Source organism: Cololabis saira, unplaced genomic scaffold (assembly GCF_033807715.1).
Source record: "Cololabis saira isolate AMF1-May2022 unplaced genomic scaffold, fColSai1.1 scf121, whole genome shotgun sequence".
In the NCBI taxonomy this organism is placed as follows: Eukaryota; Metazoa; Chordata; class Actinopteri; order Beloniformes; family Belonidae; genus Cololabis; species Cololabis saira.
Genome location: NW_026906285.1, coordinates 74,026 through 90,000, shown reverse-complemented (window position 1 = coordinate 90,000; position 15,975 = coordinate 74,026). Strand labels below are relative to the sequence as shown.

The window sequence follows — 15,975 nt, the reverse complement described above, 5'->3', positions numbered from 1 at the left end:
TCAAACAAAGTTAATTTTCTCCTAATCTGTCGGTCTGAAAATTTCCATTTTGGTGTCAGAATGTTCAGAAGGTTTGTGGCTTTTGAAAAATTGGTCCCATATTTACTTTGGTTACTATGGGACGATGGAATTGGTAATAATCTGTGCTCACGTTCACTTTTCCCATAGGACTCAATAGACTCAGGACCTACTTCCGGTCTCCTAAAGGGGCGTGGCAGTCACGTGACACAGATACAGGAAACACAACCGTAGTGGGCTGTCTCGGTTTATAGAACGTCTCTGGTCTGGCCATTAACAGACAATAGTTAATCTGGAAAGTGTTAGTGTTAAAAGTGTTGGTGTTAGTGTTAAAAATGCCTAAGCTTTGTGTGGCAATAGGCTGTAATAACAAACAGTTGTCAGTCTTTTCCTTTCCAAAGGATGCAGACAGGTAAGTAATACATTATCTATTAATATTAGCTGCTGTCATATCGCACACCAGCAGCAAAGACCTGAATGAGCCAGCTGGTGTCGTTTTCCAATGCCCTTCTAGCTAGTTAATGCTGACCACTTAAATACATGACGTTATTGTGAGTATTATTTATTTTAGCGTTTATTTTTCCAGAAAGTACCATTGAGATTGAAAATATATTTTCCAGACCTGGCCAAAATGACAGCAGATGTTCAACAGAAATATATAGCTTATAATTAAAAAGGTCCTAAATCATAATCTGGATCAGAAACAGGAGCACACATCTGGCATGGGACTGAACAATAACTCTGAACTGATTTTAAGTAACAAAATGATCAAGCTTGAACTTTGACTGAATACTGTTCCAGGACCAGGCTGCAAAGTAATCAGATGGGCAGAAATAGCTCTGATACTGGGGACATTAAGAAGAAAGCAGGACTATGATCTTTAGCTATAGCTATATATTGCTGGATATTTGGAGGGGTCAAGTAGTGGGGTAGCTTATGAGGTGTCTTAAGCATTTTGTCAATAAAAGCAAACTTATTTCAAACATTTAAAGCATTTATTTTCTTTAATGATGAAAAATACAAATGCATACATGTGATGAGCAAAGTAAGACCAGAGACATTTGGAAAGTGTTGAATAGAATGATTCATAACCATACTGAATATCAGAGGTGGAAAAAGTACAAAAATATTGTACTTAAGTAAAAGTACAAATTTTCTGCTTGAAAATTACTTAAGTAAAAGTAAAAAGTACCCATTAAGAAAATTACTTAAGTAAAAGTATAAAAGTACCTCAACTTAAATATAATAAAGTACCAAAAGTACATGGTGTAAAATGTACTTACCGTAAGTACAAAAGTAAAAAGTACAAAGTACAAAGTACAAAGTACAAAATTCAAAGTACAAAATTATTTTCAAAAGGATTGCAAAGAAATGAAGAATCCAAGAATTTGCTTACAACTCTAAATAATGGTGATATTATTCTGACCCCTTTAGCGTTTATTACCCCATTTTAATTTCTCCCTTTGCTCATCACTGCTGCTGTACCCCATTGGCCCCGCTGACAGGTCTACCCCCAGCCTGTAGTATGCAGTGACAACATTAAGCAACCCCAGCTGATAAAGGATGAGACTTTTGAACTTTTAAATGCCAAAACCACCTTAGAAGGGGTGGAATCAAAGAATGGTGCGCATGGACACCGTTATATAATACATCCATGATGGACACGCGTCGGCTGCCGCTCAAGGTTGATTTATGGTTCCGCGTTACACCAACGCCGGTACCCTACGGCGAGGCTCTGCGTCGATTTAACGCAGAACCATAATTCAGGCTTCAGTCCTCATCGGTACTCGACGCGACGGCGGTTCCTCCGGCCTTCCGGCCCGCCTCTGCGCCGCAACTCTCCCGGGAGCTGCGGCTCCTTCTCGCACACCCTACGCCGTAGGCTACGGCGTAGGTGCGCGTCGCCGCGTACCCTACGCCGTCGCTCTGCGCCGGTGTAACGCGGAACCATAAATCAGCCCCCGCTGTGCTGTTCTTTAATTTGTAGCGAGTAACGACGTGTCCAATTTTAAATATAGCGGATTAAAAGTACGATTTTTTTCCTTGAAAATGTAACGAAGTAAAAGTAAAAGTACAGAAAAATGAAAGTATCAATAAAAGTACAAATTCTCAAAAATCTTACTTAAGTACAATAACGAATTACTTGTACTTCGTTACTTTACACCACTGCTGAATATAACAAAACTTTTCCTTACTAAACCATCTTATTTAACTACTCGGGAGAAAGAGATGGCTTGTGAACATCAGAAGAGAAGACCTGTCCATCCACCTCTGTCATGATGCCCTCAGAAAAGGGGGTTATGGCGTTTGTGAGGCCCACTTTGACCGTAGCATGATTGTCGAAATGGTACAGCCATACATACAGTCTTTCAATTTACTAATTTTCCACAATTCACATCCACAATTTGGTTTGTAATTACAGTATAATTTAGAAGTGTCTAAGTGTAGAATATTTTGGGTCCAATATGGCATTATATGCAGTTTCCAATTACAGCATAATTTAGTTGTATCGTGTCCAATTAGAGTATAACTGTGTTTGTTTACTGTCTATTAAAGAACATTACATTGGGGGTTCCGGTGATGACGTCATACTGAGAGGGTTGAGGTTGCATCGCTCCCGACGCAAATCCCCTTAAAAGTTATATTTTACATTTATATAGTTCAACCAAACTGGCTGTGCTTGCTGCTGAATAACCACAGACGATGTCGAGACCAGATGGGACCGCAGAAGCGGCCGATAAACAACAGAAACAACAACGGCCCGCTCGAAAACAGACTGCGGCTAAACCAGCTACGAGTGAGCTAACGGAGGCTAATGCTAGCGGACCTGTTGATGTGTCGGTTCTGGCGAGCGAGATCACAAAGAAGGTTGCAGTTATGATGGATGATAAACTGTCTGCCCTCTCCAGTAAGTTCGACCTGTTTGTGGCAAAGTATGAGCAAGATGCTAAGCGTTTGACAGAAGCTGAAACTCGTATTTCTACTGTTGAAGACACTGTCAGTGATTTAGCAATGAGGCTACACGATGCTGAATTCAACGTGACTACCCTCGTAAACCGAATGAATATGCAAGAAGCAAGATCACGCAGAGATAACCTGCGTGTTTTTGGAATTAAAGAGGGCCGTGAAGGGACTGACGCCCTGTCCTTCTTTGAATCATGGCTGCCTGAAGTCCTCAACATACAAGCTAAAAACAACAAGATACGTCTGGACAGATGTCACAGAGGACTGGGACGTCCAAGACCAGGCTTCCCCCGTGTTGTGGTCATGAAGCTGCACAACCCAGCTGATAAGATGAGGATCCTGAAGGCTTACAACGCGAAGCAAGGGCTCGAATATGAGGGGGCCAAGATCACCATTCGTCAGGACATCCCACTGGATATACTGCTACGAAGAAGAGAGTTTAATACAGCCTGCCAGCATCTCATCAGGAAGAAAATCAAGTTCAGGATGCGATTCCCTTCCACCCTGTGCTTCACATACAACAACCAGAACCATGCCTGTGATACTGCTGAAGAGGCCAGGGAGGTTCTGGAATCGCGCGAAGCTGAAGCATCGGGGGCCAGGCGAGATGGACAGGAACGTGATGAGGACGAAGATGAGATTGGACAGGAGGGCCACGATGACGGATAAAGTAATGATGGACAGGGAGCGTGAACTTGGTTAAAGCAAACTATGAAGCTCGTAGCAGGTTGGGTATTTGACAGATTAGTTTAGGCCTGTTTTATATATATATATATATTTTTTCCTTAGCACCAGTGCAGGACACAAACAGACCTTTGTTTTAATTTTTTAATTTTTCTTATTTCTGTTTTTGTTCAACGGCATAGACTGTCAATCTATTTTTATTTTATTTTTATTTTTGCAATTGGAACTATTCTGGGATGTTTTCTAGGTAGGAGAGGGGTCTGGTCTGTAGTCTGGTTATTTTGTTTATATTATAGATGGCAGGTCAGTTTTGGTTGTTCTTTTTCACCCCAGCAGCAGTTTAGGACAGCAGACAGGTTTTACTTTCTTATTTACTTTAATTTAATTTAATTTTTTGTTTTTACCATGACACAGGCTGTGACAAACCAGTTGTACTTGATTTGTTTTGAAGTTATTATAGATAATACAGTCAGTGTTTACCTTGAAGAAATGTTTTATTTAGGATCTGTCTGTCTCATGTTAATATTTAGTTATTCAATTCAATTCAATTTTATTTATATAGCGTCTAATACAACAGAGTTGTCTCTAGACGCTTTACAGAGACCCATACCCAGAACATGACCCCCGAGCAGTTATTACATAAACAATGGCAGGTAAAAACTCCCCTAGTGGGAGAAAAACCTTAAGCCAAACAGTGGCAAGGAAAAACTCCCCTTTAGGAGGGAAGAAACCTTGAGCAGGACCAGGCTCATCAGGGGGGACCCTCCTGCCGAGGGCCAGACTGGTGGGTCAGGGACGGCAACAGTACAGCAGGCAGGTGGAAGCAGCAACGGGATGACCGGGGGTGGGGACCGCAGGCCAGCACACAGCTCCCGAAGCTCCGGCCCAATCAGCAAGTCCCAGGTTGGGGTGCAGGGTCAGGAAAAGACTTGTGCTCCGTAATGCAAGCTACAAGCCACCCATGGCCACCTGCAGGACAAAAGAGAGAAAAGGGAGGAGAAGGGGGGGGCAGCAACGGGATGACCAGGGGTGGGGACCGCAGGCCAGCACGCAGCTCCCGAAGCTCCGGCCCAATCAGCAAGTCCCAGGTTGGGGTGCAGGGTCGGGGAAAGACTTGTGCTCCGTAATGCAAGCTACAAGCCACCCACGACCACCTGCAGGTTCCGGTGTCCGGCAAAGGATGCTGCAACATGGACAAAAGAGAGAAAAGGGAGGAGAAGGGGGGGGCCAGCACAAGAAACCACAGGAGCGACTCTGACACACTAAAGTTTACACTACCTAGAGATTTACCAACACCAGCTAGAGGTTTACTAAACACTAACTATAGGCTTTACTAAACAGAAATGTTTTAAGTTTAGTTTTAAAGGTGGAGGTGGTGTCAGCCCCCTTAACCCAGATTGGAAGTTGGTTCCATAGTAGTGGCGCCTGATAGCAGAACGCCCGCCCTCCAAATCTACATTTAGATACTCTAGGAACTACAAGTAAACCTGCACTCTGAGAACGGAGAGCTCTGACAGGAACATAAGGCACTATCAGGTCTTGCAAATAATGCGGAGCTAAGCTGTTTTGGGCTTTATACGCAAGTAATACAATTTTAAATTGGATTCTGAATTTTACGGGTAACCAATGGAGCGACGCTAACACTGGAGAGACGTGGTCTCTCCTGCTAATTCCTGTCAGTACTCGTGCTGCTGCATTTGGAGTTATTATTGAGGTGTGTGCGTGTGCGCGCACACGGCACGATATGTGTGCGTGCGCATGTACATATGTTATTATTACTATTATTTTGTTTATATTTTTGAGCAATGCTGGAGGTGCGGATGTGGGGGATTGTTTTAGGGGGCGGGGGGGTTAGATTTTCTCAGCAGGGGGGGTTTGATCACTCTGATGGGCTCTGGCTCTCAGTATCACAGGAACCTGTTGGTTGTTGCATCCATTATGGATGCAGTTTTTGCGTTACTGTTCTGCGAGATTAGACTCGCAGCCTTTTGCGTTTTTGTGATTGCTTTTTTTTATTTTTTCTTAAATCTGATTAAGGGCAGTTTTGAAACAATTTTGCAGAGTTACACATCTTGTTATTTTTCTTTTTTGTGTGGTTGGTATTGCGCACACTGGGCACGTGTTAGTGTTATCTTATTACTTTTTCTGCATGAGCATGACTAAGTATATTTCACTTAACGTAAAGGGGGCGAACCATGTCATAAAGCGTAAAAAACTCCTATCTTGGTTGAAGACAGAGAGAGTTAATATAGCTCTTTTACAGGAAACACATCTGGACGATAAGGAGCATGAAAAACTTAGGAGAGAATGGGTCGGCCAAGTTTACTATTCCTCTTTTTCGACAAGCAAAAGAGGTGTCGCCATTCTTATAAATAAGAATACACCATTTACTTTAGATAGTTGTATTAAAGACAAAAATGGACGCTATGTTGTTATATCTGGTGTTTTATATGGGGAACGCATTATGATTGGCTGCGTATATGCTCCGAATACATATGACAGTCAATTTTACTCTTCTTTGCTGGCTGACGTTTCCTCTCTTTCTTCTTCATACACAATACTGGCTGGTGATTGGAATTCTACGGCTAATCCTGAGGTTGACCATTCTCCACCGTCCAGGTCCAAACCTTCTAAAATGTCAAGAGCCATGAGGGAAGTATGCTCTGATTTAGATCTATTTGACACTTGGAGAGTCCTACATCCCTCGGAGAGGGACTACACATTTTTTTCCAATCCACATCAGATTTTCACTAGAATAGACTATATCTTTACCTCTAGGCAGGTTCTTGATAGAGTAGAAAAATGCAATATAGGCAGTAGGTTATTATCAGATCACGCCGATGTCTCCCTGGTGGTCGCACCACCATTTTGTCAACCCACCACCCGCCGCTGGCGTTTGAACCCTTCTATTTTGAACAGCACCGCATTTGTGGATTATATGGAGGACCAAATTGAACAATTCTTAGTGATTAATGATAATGATGAAACCAATCCATCAATACTATGGGAGACCCTTAAGGCCTATGTTAGGGGTGCGGCCATATCGTATTGCTCAGCAAGGAAAAAAGAGGCTTTAAAAAAACAGATTGACTTAGAAAAACAATTAGCGGATTTAGAAAAACAATTGAAGGACAATCCGACCAAGACCTTGCTTAATAGAACGGATGCCTCACGTTCAGCTCTTAACCAACTGCTAACACAGAAAGCGGAGGCCAGCATTTTCTATGCGAGACACAGGCTGTTTGAAATGGGGGACAAACCGGGTCGGCTGCTTGCACGTTTGGCAGCGGGTAGGCAGAATTATACCTCAATAGCCTCACTTAAGGATGATTCTGGAAAGAGCCATCATGAGACGCAAGCTCTTACTGAAATAATGGGGAACTTTTATAAAAAGCTATATGCTCCTGACTCATCGGCTGATGAGGAGACTATGCACTCTTTCTTGGGAAAACTTAACCTCCCATCCCTATCTGAAACAAACCAGGAGTCTCTTGGGAGGCCTATTACATCAGAGGAAGTTACAGAGGCGATAACATCACTACAGAGTGGTAAAGCGCCTGGGCCTGACGGCTACGGGCCAGAGTTTTATAAAAAGTTCCATAAATTACTAATAGGCCCCTTAACTAAAATGTATCTACACTCTATAGAATTAGGCCAATTTCCCCCCACCTTATATGCTGCAAATATTTCTGTCATCCTCAAGAAAGGAAAGCCTCCTGATGAATGTGGTTCATATCGCCCTATTAGTTTAATTAATGTCGATAGTAAAATATTTTCTAAACTCTTGGCAAAGAGACTGGAAGGCCATCTTCCTTTTTTAATTGGAGAACAACAAACTGGTTTTATCAAAAATAGAGCTTCTCAGCTAAATATGAGGACATTAGTTGGTGTTATACAGTACACAAGAACGCATAAAAAGGAGGGTCTCGTAATTTCTTGCGATGCAGCCAAGGCCTTCGATAACATTTTATTTCCTTACTTATTTAGTACCCTGGAGAAGTTTTGTCTGGGTGAGGGCTTTATTAATATGCTAAAATTAATTTATCACTCTCCGAGGGCAAGTGTGCTGGTCAATGGTATGCTATCCCCTGAATTTAACCTAGGAAGGTCGGTGCGCCAGGGGGATCCGATTTCTCCACTCATTTTTAATTTAGCTATCGAGCCTCTGGCTGAAGCAATTAGAAGTCATAATAATATATTTGGAATTCAAATGGGCCCGGTTACACACAAACTGGCTTTATACGCTGATGATTTATTATTATTTGTATCCAACCCATCCAAATCTATCCCAGCTATAATGTCACTTATTCAGACATTTGGCTCCTTTTCAGGTTACAGGATAAATTACGACAAATCTGTAGCTATGCCTCTGGGGGGCAGTGTTGACACACCATGCTTGCCTAATTTTCCCTTTGTATGGTCCACTACTGGTTTCACATATCTAGGAATCACCATCACTCCTAATGTTAAGGATATGCTGAGGTTAAATTTCTCCAATGTGTTACAAGAGGTTAAAAGAGATCTTGTAAGATGGTTTGACCTGCCGGTTTCTTGGATGGGTAGGATAAATCTAATTAAGATGAACGTGCTACCCCGGCTTCTTTATCCCATGCAAATGTTACCACTATACATAACCAAGAAAGTAATTAGAGAAATTGAAAGGGACCTTTCAAAATTCATATGGCATGGTAAAAAACCTAGACTGAGTATGAAGACATTACAACTACCTAAGGATAGGGGGGGGTTGGCACTTCCAAGTATCTTATATTACAATTGGGCCTGCCACTGTCGTACTATGCATGGATGGGTTCATGATTTTCTTACTGGTAAGCCAGAGCCCCTTGAAGTATGGGAGTGTACTCCCTATGTACTCCTAGCTGAACTTACAAATATACACAAATTACACTCCATATCAGCAGATAGCCCAGTACTCTTGAATTCAAGCAAGATTTGGAAAAATATTGTAGCTTTTACTGGTAGGAAAAATATGTCCTCATATTTGACACCTCTCATCGGTAATAGACAATTTGTCCCGGGGATAAGGAGTGTTGTTTTTCGGTCATTGTATGATAAAGGTATTAGGGTTATAGGAGACCTGTTTGATGCCAATGGTGTTTTAATGTCATTCAAAATGGTTAAGAATTCATTTGGAATCCCACAAACAGATTTCTTTGCATATCTACAGGCTCGCCACTTTATAAACAATAACATTAGGTTTCCTCAAGATGGATCTCGTCTTGGGCATTTAGAAAAGACTATTATGCATTTTACTAAGAAAAAAGGCTTGATTTCATACTTTTATGACACTTTTCTGAGTCATGAAAAACACAACCGTGGACAATGTTACAAGGCGATGGGAAAGGGACTTCCAACAGAGTATGAACAAGAATGTTGGTCTCAATGCATCCAAAACTCCCACTCTATTTTTATAAGTAATAGATACAAAGAGATGCAGTATAGGATTCTTCATAGGCAACATAGAACACCTGAAATCTTAAACAAATTCGATCCCAGCAGGTCCCCATTATGCATTAAATGCAAAAAGGAGATTGGTACCTACATACACTGTTTCTGGGAATGTCCCAAGATTGCTCGATTTTGGTCCTATGTGGCTAAAGAATTGAGTTCAATTATGAAGTCTACTATCTGTAAAGATCCTGGACAGTTTCTATTAGGGCTGCCGTCAAAATTTGGAGTATTGGATCCTGGTAGAGCCAAGCTGCTTAGTAAGCTTCTCTGCGTAGCTAGAAAATGCATTCTGTTCAATTGGATTCATGAGAAACCTCCATCAGTAACCCAATGGTATAGAGAAATCTACAGAGTTCTTCCGATGGAAAGACTCAGTGCCAAATTAAAAGATAGAGAAGATAACTTCATGAAAATTTGGTGGCCTCTTATAAACCATTTGCCCAGGGATCTATCTGCCTTGATTTATAAAGGAAGCGATTCTTTGGATTTTAGACCCCCAGCTGTACTCTTGCAGTTTACCTTCTGATGTGCTCGGTGTGTGCTGTGTGTACTACACAATATAACTTTTTTTTAATTTACACAGTAACTGTGTTGTATCTATAGATGTGTTGATTGCCCTTTTCTTTTTCCTTTTTTTTCTTTTCTTTTTGTTTGTATTGTATTCTGTTTTTGATTTATACCTTTTGTGTTAATACTGAAAATCAATAAAATATTATTATGAAAAAAAAAAAATTAGTACTACTAAAACAGGTTATACAGATTACTTCATTGAAAATGGAAAGGAAATTACCAACATGAATGATCAGGTTGAGGGTTTCAATAATTTCTTTGTCAGAGTCGGACCAAATCTTGCAAAAGAAATAATTATTCCATATGAGGAAAGTGTTACAAAACCACAGATTGAAAGGAATACAGCGACAATTTATTTGAGAGATGTTACCAAAAATGAAATTTTTGATTTAGTAAATAGGTTCAAGAATAAAACATCTCTTGACTGGAATGGTATAGATATGACTCTGATAAAGAAAGTAATTATTGATATTGTTGACCCGTTAACTTATATTTGCAATCTATCATTCAAATCAGGTATTTTTCCTAGTCAAATGAAAACTGCTAAAGTGATTCCGATATACAAAACAGGAGACATTCACCTATTCACAAATTACAGGCCCATCTCATTGCTTTCACAGTTCTCAAAAATACTTGAAAAACTTTTTGCTGAACAGTTGGATAGTTTTATAGAAAAGCAACAGTTACTTAGTGAACATCAATATGGCTTTAGAAGCAACAGATCCACCTCAATGGCACTGATGGATGTAGTTGAAGAATTAACCAACTCTATTGACCACAAACAGTATGCAGTTGGAGTTGTTATAGACCTTAAGAAAGCATTTGACACAATCGATCACGACATCTTGTTGCAAAAGTTAGAACGGTATGGTATTAGAGGGGTGGGGTTCAGCTGGGTCAAAAGCTACATTGAAAACAGACAGCAGTTTGTACAGATGGGTGAGTATAGGTCTTCATGTTTAGATATAACCTGTGGAGTGCCTCAGGGTTCAATATTAGGACCTAAATTATTCATTTTATATATTAATGATATAAGCACAGTTTCAAATATCCTGAAATGCGTTATTTTTGCAGATGATACTAATATATTTTGTTCGGGGGAGAATATACAAAAGCTACTAGAAGATTTTTCAGTTGAGTTGGGGAAGCTGAAATTGTGGTTTGATAAAAATAAACTATCATTAAATATAAGTAAAACCAAATTTATTCTGTTTGGCAAGAGGTTGGTACCCTCAGATATAATGATTGAAGTAAGTATTGATAATGTAAAGCTTGAAAGAGTCTATGATGTTTCTTTTTTAGGAGTAATAATAGACCACAATCTTAACTGGAAGCCCCACATGAAATATATTAGATCAAAGTTGGATAAAAGTATCGGCATTCTAGGAAAAACTAGACACATATTAAACCTAAAAACATTATACATACTTTATAATTCATTAATTTTACCGTATCTGACGTACTGTGTGGAGATTTGGGGAAATACTTTTAAAACCAATCTTCAACCCATTTATGTAATGCAAAAAAAAGCAATAAGAATCGTAAATAATGTAGGATTTTATCATCACACAAATGTTTTGTTCTGGAAATTAAACGCACTAAAATTGACTGACCTAGTTGAATTTAAAACGGCACAGATAATATACAAAGTAAAGAATAATTCACTCCCCTGCAACATACAAAAACTGTTTAAGGATAGAGATGGGCAATATGAGTTAAGGGGGGAACATAATCTCAAACAACCAACAGTTAAAACAACACTTAAAAGTATGTGTATTTCAGTTACAGGGGTTAAGTTGTGGAATAGCTTGCCAGATAATCTGAAACAAAGTAAAAACATCATACAGTTCAAAAATAGTTTAAAACACATCATGATTAGTAAATACCAACAGGATTAAAAGAAAAGACGCAAGAGAGAGAATTATGGAATTATGCACGTAATAATTACTGATCTTTTTGTCCTTGTTTTAATCAGGACTATTTACTATTTATTTTTCCTTTTTTTTTTCTTTTCTTACTGGTTCTTTGTTGTTACATATATTTTTCTTTCGTGTTTGCTTCTTTTTTGGGTGAAATGCTAGAAAGCATTTGTTATAGAAAGTTTAAATAATAATAATGTGAAGGTTAAAGGGTAGGCATTTATAAGCTCAGAGCTTCAGCCTACTCCTTTTTGATCCAAATGATTACACGACATGTTATGAATGAGTGTACCATACTGAGCACGTGATCGAAATAAATAAATAGATAAATAAATAGATTGACGCCAATCGGCGTCAATGGCAGTGAATGAGTTAACTTCCCAGGTAGTAACTACTCAGCCTTTGCCATGTCCAGGGACGTACATGAGCTCAGGGGGGGAGAGTGTAGCCCAGGCTTCATAAGCTGTAGGATAATTAAAAGAAAAAGAGTAAAAGTCAGTTTATTTAGTCTGAATGAGTGTATGAGAGGGATAGCTGGCATTTATGGGGTTAACTGCACCACGCAGAGCAGAGAGCACTGCGTCATGACGTCACGGGCCAATCGCGTTGCAGCCCGGGAAGAGAAGCTCGCGCTGTCTGCATGAGGAACGTTCTGCCTGAGAGAAATATCCAAAGTGTTTAAAACCGAGTGAAATGGTCAGAATCCACCGCGAGTCGAACCCACAGAGTTCACGGTTGATGATACAAGCTCGGCGGTGAGTTTATTGTGCATTTTGACGGAGTTAGCGTCGAGCAAAAGTGGGTTAGCCACCAGTGCTAATTTAGCTGCTAAATGCTAAGCTACCGTGTGAATGTATGGACGAGAGAATGTGTGTGTGGTTCATGAACACCGTGTATCGGCAGTACCTCGTGTGTGCCGTGTGTATAGACCCCTTTCCGTGTTTGTAAACAAGTATGACGTAGGCATGCTGCGCGCGCATTGTTGCGGCAGAAAGACGGAGTTCATGACAGTTTACACCAGCCGATTGACGGAAAAAGATCGTGGAAATTACGTTACTAAACTAACTTTGGCGGATGGAAAGCAACTTCCTTCCCGGAGGAAGATATCACAAAGTGGCCCGATGTCCAATGTCCGGATATTCATCTGTATTTGGTTGAGAAACTTAGTGTTTACTCAGGAGAAGCTGCAGCTGTCAGCAGCTGTCACAGCTGAAGTTTGTAAAGAATTATGACAGTCAACTGAATGTATTTTATACACTAGACATTTTAAGTTATTTTATTACTTCATATTTATTTAATTTATCTTATTATTTTTGTTAATTTACTGTGTCCCCTTTGTTTCTTAATGAGTTTCATTAAGCATTGCCTTTGAATGAAAGCCATGTCATGTGTACCTTTGTCTGTGCTGGCTGAATGAAGCTGATAGTTATTTTAAAAAAATAAAAAATTATATGAGCTTTATTGTCCATCCTGCATCTCACATTATCACCATTAATTTACAGAAACCTATTCCCACTAATACGATAAAAAGAAAAACATTAAAAGGCATATAATGCAAAATACTGTTTTTTTAAACTTAGTTCATTATTTTTAGGTAAATTCATTATTTTTATTTGAGGGTTTGTGGGGATTAATATATCTATAATATACCTGAGTTATATATAGTTACATATAGTGAATATATGTATATTTGTGCAGCATATTTACAGCTGTGGAAGTTGGATGTTTGTAGCTTTAAAAAGAGAAAATAATCAATACATTTACACAATCAGTGAGGAAAAAACAAATAACTCCGGTAGTTTATTAGCAAAACTTTAATAGTCAAGTAAATCATTAATGGCTGATATTCAATTCATAGTCACAGCTCCAAATCACTGATGAGAAAGTAAAAAAATGTCAAGACTTGATGTTATTATTCAGAACCCTTATTTCCTAGATTTTTTCAGAACAACACTTTTGCTAAGGTTTGTGAGACTAGCACACACAATAACAATATCATCTAGAAGGTCAGCCTGTGACAGTGGAATTCTTGTCTGCTAAATTCTGAAGTTCTTCCATCTCCCTATAACACGTTCGACATGTATCCTGACACGTCACAGTTGTCTTGATGTGTCGACCTCCTGTGCAGAAAGTTGCTGTTTGCCTTTGGTGAAAGCTGGAATGCGAAGGGTGGCACCATGAGCTGCAACCTTAATTTCATTAACACTATCAAAAGATGATCCTGTAGAGAGAGCTTCTTGTTGAATATTTTTACACTTCCTGCAATTTTGGTGCACAACCAGTCAAAGAGCACAGATGTTATTCCAGTGATAAACAACAGTTGTACCATGTTGCACTTAATATTTGAGTATGAAAATGTCGACTTCTTCAGCTCCTCTTTAAGTCTCTCATTTTCATCTCGCAGCTGTTGATACTTTTCCTGCAGGTTGACGTGGTCACTCTTCAGCTCGGTGTATCTCAGGTTCAGGTCATTGTATTCTGTCCTCGTGACTGGGATGTCCTCTTCAGCTTTAGCAGAAAAGAGAACAGTTGAGAATTGAAGACGAGGATGGATGGATGGATGGATGGATGGATGGATGGATGGATGGATGGATGGATGGATGGATGGATGGGTGTATAGAGAACATAAGAGGGGCATTGGAATCAGAAGGACAGTTGTGAATAGGAGAGGAGAAAAGGACAGGGACAAGGAGATTTTATTTGTCACATACATAGACCTAAGATTAATTGCAACTGTGTTAGTTTACACTGTGCATAAATATGGGTTGTAAAGAAAAGAATGGATGTGAAGATCAGCATAGGGGGAGAATACTCAACATGGTTGAACCATTATACAATGCAATGAGACTTGAAATGACAACAGTGGCTACACTTACTAGGACTGTGATCCATGCCGGTGATTCCTCTGGAGTTCCAGGAGCAGGAGCAGGTTGATTTGGTGGAGCAACCAGAAGTCTTTCACTCCATTTCTTTTTTCTTTGGTACCTTCACATAAAAAAACTCAAATGAACAAAAATACTGATCTCAAGCTGTAATACAATACATTCCCATCTTAATTATCGGTTATGGTTTGCTTAATACCAAAATAATTAAACCCTTAATATTCATGAGTTAATCATGTCATTAGGTTAAGCTAAAAACACAAACAGCTAGGTCTCATTTATTGTATTTTACCTTTTGATCTTTGCATCGGGGTTTTGGTTTTGTTTAGTGTATGAAAAAATAGAGGGCACAAAATCAGGACTCTCGTGGTCCAGTGACATCTCACCTGTAAAAAGAAAGATACACATTAGCCAAATAACACCAGATAACCACTTTTCAAGTTTCTTAAGTGTTCTGAGATGCTCAAATCAGAGAAAAGACAACCAGGGCACACATCCTAAACAACAATGCTGCTAGAGCGTTAAAGCTGTTAAGTTACGTGGAGCTGCTGTACACCCATGGATCTATAATATTAATAATATTAATTATTATTATGTACACCACACTGAAGCTCTCAGCTGTATGAGTTAGTACTAGTAGTAAACTTACAGTCTATGGCAGCAAACACTTACAATACACTTACTCTACCTACAGTTACTCAATTAAAGGCATTCAAGTAAAGCTAAACCAGATAGCCACGATAACTCACCAGATATGATTCTTGCTGATCCTCGGTCCAGTCGGTTCTTCTGATGCTTGCAGCCACAGGCTCCTACGGTGCTTTTGAAATGGCCTGTTTCCTCTGGGAATTGCAAAAAAATTATGTTCCTCGGGATTTCGATTTGTACACCCGTACACACAACAGCTGGTGGGCATGTTGTTCTTCTATAACGTTACTGCAACTCCAAAAACGCAACTTAAGAAACAAATCTTCCCTCGCTCTATTCAAACTCATGCAACTTCTTCAGCACTTCCGCCGCAACAATGCGCGCGCATCCTGTGATGACGTAGGCTGGAAAGGGGTCTATATTATTATATTATAATTATAAATAAATATATATATATATATATATTTTTTTTATATATGTATGTACGTATGTGTATATACTGTATTTATATGTATATCTAAGTATATGTATATGTATATGTAAGTATAATTATATGTGTATACGTATATATACATATATATATGTACTTCGAACATGAAACAGTAGTGAAAACACAACCAAACAATAATAATCAATAAGAAATAAGAAAAAAAACTCTATTTCATTATAATATATACATATATATATATATATATATATATATATATATATATATATATATATATATATATATATATATATATATATATATATATATATATATATCGTGAAAGGGTGCGTGAAACTTTTTCTGCTTTGAGGATATGGAGTTGTAAAAATCA

At 39.1% G+C, this 15,975-nt stretch overlaps 1 long non-coding RNA gene across 1 annotated transcript; it reads right to left on the bottom strand.

Moving 5' to 3' along the window:
• Positions 1 to 13,885: 13,885 nt before the first annotated feature.
• Positions 13,886 to 15,577, bottom strand: LOC133438744 (uncharacterized). Its single transcript, XR_009781804.1, has 4 exons — positions 15,256 to 15,577; positions 14,799 to 14,892; positions 14,501 to 14,609; positions 13,886 to 14,132 (listed from the first exon to the last, which is right to left on the bottom strand). It is a non-coding gene; the product is annotated as an uncharacterized LOC133438744 (long non-coding RNA).
• Positions 15,578 to 15,975: the final 398 nt, after the last annotated feature.